Consider the following 9,414-nt stretch of genomic DNA (forward strand, 5'->3'; position numbering starts at 1 on the left):
ACACAATCATATGTACATACATGCATATGTACATATGTATGCACTTGTAACTCGAATGTGCTTGTAAACATGTTTACAAGAATATAAAGTAGAAGTATTATTGCTTTGTGTTATAAATGCAATATGTATGTACATATTTACATAATTATTTATGCGATAAAATAGCAAAGATGCAAATGCTTACCACACAGAAAAACTGAAGCACTGAGCATGCGATATTTACTCACTCATTTAGTGAAACACGTGAGAGCAGTTTTTCTCTGTTATTGGCAATATTTAACATTTCCTATCTTTTATAAAGTTGGATACGGCAATGGCCCCTAACATTCCCTGCTTTGGGAGCATATGATGTAAAAAGTCATTTGGTGTTGCGCTGTTAACTTAACACGAGTAGAAAGAGCCGACATTCGTATTCACCACGAGAAATGCCAAATTTTTAGTTTGATCTCCAATTTGAAATCAAATTAAATTGAACGATTGCCCTATGGGAAATTTTCCATTTTTTTGTACAAACATTAATTATGGCTCAACAAATATGTAGATGATATGACTCTTTGATGATATCAACAACTTAACACTTGGCGTCGGAGGAGTCTAAAGGTGTGAGTTTTTATACCTCTTACTTTGGTCCGATGTTTGTAAGTACCACAATAAGAAAGTACAGACCCATGAAAATGTATATTTATATGATCACAACGTCGAGCTGAACCGATTTAGTCATGCCCTCTTCAAAATTTTTCTAAACAACTACCTTCTGCACCCTCCACTTTGTTTGGTATCCATATGTTTAAACACATTTCTCCTCTCTAATTTCTTTAATTCAAATTGAATACGATTTTTTAAACAAGTGGCAACCCTCCTAAAGTAAAGTTAAAAAACAAATTTAATTTTAAAAACATTTATTTTTTTAAATTATTTGAATGTAATTTTTTATAAGGTGGCAACTCTTTTCAAAAAAGTTAAACCTTATTGCATATATAAGTTCTAAAAAGAAAGTTATCATTTTCAAACTTGTTACGTATGTTCTTCATGCTATTAACAAGTTATGGCAAAATTTTTGCGGCGATCAGATAACCCGTACTTCCCCTCCCCCCCATATAACGTTGCTTTTGAACGATAACCTTTTTCAAAACTTTTTTAAAACTTGCTTAAACCCCTTACGTGTGACACCCATATTGTGATACATATTTCAATTACCTAATTGCCACAATTCAAGTGGCAACCGCACTAAAAAAAAATAAAACCTTATTGCACATTCGGGGACCGTATCCGAATCACTTTGCACCTCCTTTTTAGTCCAACTAACTGTGAAGATATTATAATTTTTAAAATGGTGGCAACCCTACTAAAAAGATAATACATTATTGGACATCTAGAGGCCGAGCACCTTCATTTGACCCCTCATTTTTTGTAATCCAACGAGCAATGCGGATCTTGTAATTTTTTAGACAGATGGCAAGCCTATAGAAATTCTCAGGCCTAAAGATAATACCTCTATTAAAAAATGTTCACCAATCCGTTCAGTAGTTTTCAACATTAGCGTGGTGAAAAAATTCCAAATTTGCTTTATTCTATGTAAAATGTTAAATTTTGGAAAAATTTGCCAAAATGAGCAAAAACTGTTATTACTCAAATAAAATCCAATTATTATTAAAATTTGCTTTTTATTATTAGTTCGCGTCAGCTTGCTAGTTCTACTCCACGGAACACGAAAATATTGTTTAGTATTTTTCTTTAAATACGCACTACAAACACATAAAATAACAACAAAAAAACACACACACGATATGCACATTAACTAATTATTATTAGAAATACCTTGACTTTTATTTTCCATATGTAATTTTGTTTATTTATATTAACGCAACCTTTCACAAGCTCACCGCAATTCACTAATAATTCTGACAAAATAACAGCTAATTATAAACATGACTTTGAAAGCGCACTGAAAGCACAGGGTTGAAACTTCAAATCTGTTATTTGGAAATGTTCCTAGTTGACATATGTACTTTTATAAAAATAACCGATATCAAGAATATATTGCTATAAAAATCTTGAAATGCGAAAATTTCGAGTGGAAATCGAAAAAGTGAAATTTTTTGAAATTAGCATTTGCAACGATTTTAAACTTTGCATATTCTGACTTCGTAACGACTCCTCAAATTATTAATATTTGGAAATTACATCCTTCCAGACCAACTTAGTTGAATTTGGTTCAAGAACACCGTGGTTAGAACGTGCCACTATCGGATTCGTTGAATTAAATGGATTCAACGGCTTGCTTAGAAGATATATTGATAGAAGATATATTGAAAATACTTATCAGTTTTGAGTTCGTTTCTGAATAAGAATAGCTGTGCGCCAGAGAGAAAAACTAGAACCGGAGTTTTACTATATTCGTCTCCTAGTTTAGTGAGTACATTGATTGCTTGATTTTTTTTTTGGTTTTTGCTGCACGGTGTCATAGATCTAGAAGTACTTACTTTTTCCTTTTATTTTTCTTAATCTCTTAGGTTATTAGCAGGGAACGGATTTTATGGAAATTGCCTTTTTTTCTGCTAACGAGATAGAGCATATTCGATTAAGAATGTCCACGATTTAGCTTTCCCTGATTCCATATATACACATTTGATGTTGCCTTTTTTTGCCTTTTTTAAGATATTTGCCTTTTTTTTGCCTTTTTTAAGATATTTGCCTTTTTTTGCCTTTTCTACCTTTAAAAAAGTGATTATAGCATTTACAATTTTTTTTTAAGATTAAAAAATATACACATTGCCCATGCGGCTTATAGAAGCGCAGAGACCTCTTACCAAATTGGTGTTGGAAAAATTCAATACCGTTTTCTCAGCTAACGAAGGCTTGGAGACAATAAGGGGTGTAGATAAAATTGTAAAGGGCGAGGAAAACGCCCTTATTCCTGATAATATGAACGTTTCAAACGTTCCATTTTTAAATTGGGCGCCGCTTGTATCAACTTACGTCGAGCACACATTTAGTACATTCAAGGCATTTCTTCGCGAAAATCGAATGAAAATGCTGCCAGAAAACTTCAAAATGCATCTTGTGGTTCAATGTTACTACAACTATACAGATTAAAGTTTTATGAGTTAGAAACTCGAAAGGATAAAATAGCCAAAGATTCAAAGTACAAATTTTTCATATAATGAACCTAGTTCATAGTTTTTCTCTTTTTACTTATAATATAAACATTTCTAAAATACATGTATTTTTTGATTGTTCTTCGTATTTTCTGTCTTTTTTTAGTGCCTTTTCCTGCCTTTTCCGCTATTTCGTTCTGCCTTTTTTTGCCTTTTTTGCAACACCTAGTGCCTTTTCCTGCCTTTTTCACTATTTTATTTTGCCTTTTCCAGCCTATTTCGTTATTTTATTTTGCCTTTTTTATAGGTTTTTAGGTCCTAAAAATCCGTTCCCTGGTTATTAGTAACATCAATATGGTTGTTCGACATTAGGAAAACATTTCATTTTTGTAAGTACGAAATTACCTGTAGTGAATTGTAGGAAATTTAAATCAAACTGAACATTCGAATAGATTTACATATACTGGCGAAGAGATTACACAAATTATTAGAAAACCCCAGACCTGACGTTATGAGTCTAGTTGCGGTTCTTACTGGGCATTGGCCGGTTTTTATCATGCCAGGGGGCCTCTATAAAATCTGTAAGAATTAAAACGAACAGGAAAGAATATAGCACTTTCTTTGGAGATGTGCAGATTCAATGAAGAACAGGTATACCATACAACTTAGGAGCATATTGTTTCACATTGTGACCTAACTTAACCCGTATTCAGAATATTGATTTTTCTATTGATCTAAATGGTTCTCTTGAAAGGAAAAACTAAAAGTAGTTTAGCTTTGGCAAAGGTAGTGTTGTAAAGCAAAAAATATTTTCAAAGTATATACATATGTATGTAGTTCTAAGCTAGGCCGAGCTGACTGAATCACTTTATTGCACTTTAATCCTTGCCAATGGTTTTATCCGCACCTGAGAGATGTCTGCATGTTCTGCTGAAAATGGTTTGATTATAGTAGATAATCTTCTTCTACTTTGTAGTTCATCTTCTATGACCTTGCAACTACGTCAATGGCCCGGTGCGTCCACCCCTAGTCTTATATACAAACGGCATGTAAATCAAATAGGCAGTGGGCCGCATAAGTCTTTATAAGGAAGGACAGTTCTTCTATGCCTAAACTTCAAAGCACAGGTGTGCGTTTCCTCATAAATGAGGGCCACTTATTGGGAGGTTTCACAGAACGAAAGGCTTTTATTTATTTTAAATAATACACTTGCTAAATTATTTAGATCATCCTTCATTGGCAATTTTCTGTACTAAATAAACTATAGATATTCTTATTATATTTTGCTAACATTAAGAGCTTTTAATTTTTATTGATTCAGTAGAAGCTTCGCTTTCTTTATACTCACTCTGCTAGATCAACGACTAGCAATTATTCACGTAAACAATAAAAAAGCTTACTGTCAACATTTACATGGCAAAACAACATTTGAGTACGTTCTAAAATCGGCCAATTGTTCTAAACACCTGATCAATCAATTAAGTATCTAAACAAAGCGCTTTGTATCTGGCGACAAGTGCGACATAACAGTGAGCTTTTAATTAGTGTTGGCAAGTATCGAGTACTTTTGAGGATCGAGTTCTTTGGTATCAATACTTTTAAGGATCGGGTATTTTTCAAAGTAATGAGTACTTTCTTCAAATATACACATGTTGGTAACATTACAATACTTAGTGTAGAAATCTCACAAGCTGGTAGTATTTTATTTAAACTATATAATATATATGAATCCTAAATTACTTCAAATGAATGGCTAACTGTACTGGGTACAAGTATTGTACTTGAAGATTATTGAAACTGCAAACTGATTACAATCATTTCTGAATACCGTTAAATGTAAAACAAACTCAGTACTTTTTAAGTCTATTCGACACTTAATACTGAGTACTTTGAATCGATCCTGAGTACATGTATCAAAGTGATTATTGAAACAGAGTATTTTTGAGTACTGAGTACTTTCAAGATCTTTTAAGTTCTGAGTACTTTCGAGTTCCTTTTTTGTGTACTGTGTACTTTCGAGTTCTTTTGTGAGTACTGAGTTCTTTGGAGTACTCAGTATCGATACTTTTAAAAATTGGGTGCTGTCGATCCTTTTGGGAATCGAGTTCTGAGTACTTTTCGTATCGATACTGCCCTACACTACTTTTAATAGTCAACAGTTGATTGAATTTTGCAAGCATTTACAGTTTGTTCTAACTACTTAATCGTATACACATGATAACATTTGAGCTTTTCAAATGCGATGTATTATTTTATAGAAACCAGAACTGCTCGCTGTTATAGCCAATGAAATATTTATGTATACCCTTAAAGAACAAAAGTAAAAAGTAAAACAATCTTCATGCTGAATCAGTCAATAGAATATTGCCATGTTATTTTTTCAACTTTATTAAACTTTGAGGTTGCTGATTATCCATCTTAAACAAGTAGGCAGGTATAAGCATCACAAAAAAAAAATCACCCATGCCAAAGAACTTAATGCTAGATTTCCACTACGCATTAAATGGCAAAAATGACAAATGGCAAAGTCGGGCATTAAAAAATATTCGTATCATTACATTAAAAAAGTAGTCATTAAGTTCATTTCCACATGGCATTTTTTTAATTGGCATACATTTTTTGTCTTTTCAATGCCTAGTGGAAATTCAGCATAATACTTTGTTATAAATGCGGTGACCATATTAACCAACATAAAATAAAGGAGTTTTTTTTTCAAAATTATTTGGGAATACGTGCATACAACTTGTATGATACAAGCACCTTACCCATATCGTAATTTAAATTAAATATTTACGAGTTGTTTATAATACTAAATCATTTCAAATCTCTAAAACCCTTTAAAAAAAAATAGTTTATTTTATAATTTAGCACTTCAATTTTATTTGGTAAAATTAGAGATCATATGTTTATAAAAAAATAATACATTTTTCAACAAAAACAATAATATATATATATGCTTTTTTAACCATCGTGGGGAATTTATAGCACTAAATAAACCCTTATTATTAGTAGCCTTGATTTCGATAAATCCAAAGGATTAAAAATTAAGTATAAGAATGTTGCCTTCGTTTTCGTGACTTTTGAGCTTCTTGGAGTTTGTAAAATGTAGTTACTGCAAAGCTTATTTACATGCTTATGTCCATACCTGTGCTGTACGCGCCTAGTTAAAAAAAATTGGCCCGCCGTATAGTACAAACATTACCGATTAAATAAAAAGCACTTAAGTGGGGTGCGAAACAAACTGGCGAAGGTTTTCATTATAAGGGGCACATTTATTTTTTCATATTATCTGCTTAGAAATTGACCTCTAAAAAATTCAGAGCTCATTTAAAGGGCAGTTTAAGAAATAAAGGAAAAATATGTCCTTTATTTTGCAAAAAAAAAAAAGGTTTTATAAAGGACAGGGGTTAAAATAACGGGCTGTCTTTTAAAATAAATGACGGATGATGGTCACCGTAGTTATAAAGCTAGTTATTTCTGTGCTGCTTTGCTTTACTCTTCATGCGGTTTTTATATTAAGCTTGTTATTATTTTTCTTATTTTTTACTACTATTTCTTTTTATATATTTATTTTCCATTGATTTTTTTATGCGCTTCGATTTCTCATAATCATCGAGTAGTAGCGCGACTACCTCATTCATGTATGTATTTGACTCATTAGCAAAATACTGACAGACTTGTCTGCAAACCTTGCAGCGAAAATGTATGCATGTAGGTAATTAGCTAAGTTTGCATATGTATATGTATACATATATTTATGTATGTATGTACCCGGTGGGAAAATTCACTGTTGCCGAACTGGTTTGGTACTAGAGATTTTAGAACCATGACTAGTGCCCTTTAATTCTATTTTGTATGCTAGCAACTGACGAATTTAACATTGCCTGATATCCTACGAAGTGCCAATTGCCAACCGCTGCATCTCAAACTATTTCTAAATCCGAAAGGTATTTCTAATTGTTCTTGCTTCTTGCATTAAAATATAATTTTTTAGAACAACAAGCGGACTTAGCAGCGGGGCTCATGTATGTAGCTTTTGAAGTGCCATATTGAGGATAAAAAAGTGCCAAATAGAAAAATAAAAGTTGCCATTCTTTTTAATTCTTCCCAATTGGCATTAAAATTAGAAACGCATTCTTAAAACAAAAGTGCAATGCCAAAGTAAGATAACCCAGTTGTATACACTATAGAAATTAAGAAAATTTTAGTTGAGAAAAAGAAGTACACGCAAAGGATTTCACAAAAATTTATTGAAATATTACCATTTTTCAAAGGTGCCATTATGGCCTAAAATGGCACGGTAGTATGGCCTAAAATGGCACGGTTTGAGACAAGTTGGCAGCTCTGGTAATTTTAAAAAGTAAAACACAATCGTTTTTTATGTGCCACAATTCGCTGCTTTTGAGCTGGTGGGCATCTGGTTACTATCGGACTGGTTAGTTTTTGGCGATAAATATCTAGTACGGAATTAGAAATTTGTTGGTTCATTAATTCGGGGGTTCCCTGCAGGGTGCGTAAATATGTATTCATTCATGTTTGTATGTACATTTCTGTGTGTGTGTGTGAGTAGTCGCATGTTTTGTGTGCGCCTCTTTCAATGAACGTATAAATAAATAACACCAAAATTATGCAAATTGGCTCCTAAAAACAAAAAGCCGGTTTATGAAAATTAATAAGCAGCTTCTTCACCCAAATTCATTTGGTTTACATTTAAACCTGCATAGCGTGTTGTTTTCGGAAAAAAAACTTTATATAAAAATAATAATAAATAAAACGGAAATTTAATAATGTATGTGTGTACATGAATATATTTGTATATTTAGTTGGTTTGCATTTTTAAATGCGGTTAAGTATAAAAACAGCAATTTTTTTAGTGCCACAGCACTTAATTATTTTATTAAACACAATTTTTACTCACCGCCTTTTAATGATGTCCACACAATTTTCAGTCACTATTTCATAAAAAAACTATTTGACTACTCGTATTATCCCTCTAGGAGCTCTTAGCACTTATTCTAGCAATGCTCGCATTAATAACTACTAGAAAAACAACTAATTTGTTTTGCAATTATTTCACCGGTATTTATTTACACCTGCATCGAATTTAAATTACGCACTAATTCGGCTGTTCAAGTTATTCATAAACATTAAAGAGACGCAAACTAAATTAGCGCATGCTGATTTGTTTTTTTTTTTAAATTGTTTCAAGAATCGTTCTCTTATTTTTATTGATTGTTTAAATGTTTATATGGTACGTTATGCTTAAAGCTACAAATCTCTTCCTGGATATTCAATTACCTGAATAAATTACCATACAATAATATACTACCATTAAAATCAAATACATTTTGTTCTCACCATTAACCACCTAAACGTGATAACGTCTTAACCGACCATGAGAACGCACATCGTGCCATCGATTGCAAACATTGATGATATTCAATCGAACATAAGTTGATTGAATTTTTTTATGTCGAAGCTACTAGATTTTAATTTGACTTACTTCTATAAATGCTTTTTTGTTGCTCGATAATGAACAACACAAATGAAAACGTACATACATATGTATGTATGTAGGAATGTACATACATTAGGGTGGTCCAAAAATGCATGTGAAAAATTAAAAGGAATTTTAATGCCCTCACCACGTAGAATTCTTCTATGCCGAAAAAATATACCCCTGTTTTTATTTTGAAATCAAGAAATATTTAGAGGAGGTCGCTCAAAGCGCTCAAAGTTTTCCATGTATTTTATATGGTAAAGAATTCTTCAAAATCAATATTTATCGATCGGCAAACTCTATTTCTCTTCAGAAGACTTGCAATAATAATACCAAATTAATTATTTAATAATTTTTCATAGTAACAATATTTTATACGTCCGCCAAAATCCTCTGAAAATACAATGGGGAACCCATTAAAAGTCGTTAGTATTGAAAAATTATTAAATAAACAATTGGGTATTATTATTGGAAGTCTCCTGACGAGAACCGGAGTGTTCCGGTCGAAAATAATTGATTTTTAAGAATCCTATACCATTTTTACGAAGACATGGAAAACTTTAAGCACTTTGAGTGACCTCTAAATATTTTTTGATTTCAAAATAAAAAAATTTGGGTATATTTTTTCAGTATAGAACAATCTTAGGGATTAAAATTCCGACTTCACTTTTTTTTTGGGCCATCCTAATGCACATACCTACATTAGTAATATGACTTTTTCAATAATTAAATATACCTATGTATGTTTTTGTCCAAATTTGGTAAAAAAAAGTTTCCGCAGGTAACTCTGAGAAAAAAATGTTTACTGAAAAAAAA

At 31.9% G+C, this 9,414-nt stretch overlaps 1 protein-coding gene across 1 annotated transcript in view; it reads right to left on the reverse strand.

The window, feature by feature from the left end:
• The window catches only part of LOC118742522 (aquaporin AQPAe.a-like), a 72,942-nt gene that overhangs the window by 54,149 nt on the left and 9,379 nt on the right, over positions 1–9,414 (reverse strand). The window lies entirely within an intron of this gene.

This window comes from Rhagoletis pomonella, unplaced genomic scaffold, assembly GCF_013731165.1.
Source record: "Rhagoletis pomonella isolate Grant_MI unplaced genomic scaffold, Rhpom_1.0 Rhpom_scaffold_00007, whole genome shotgun sequence".
NCBI lineage: Eukaryota > Metazoa > Arthropoda > Insecta > Diptera > Tephritidae > Rhagoletis > Rhagoletis pomonella.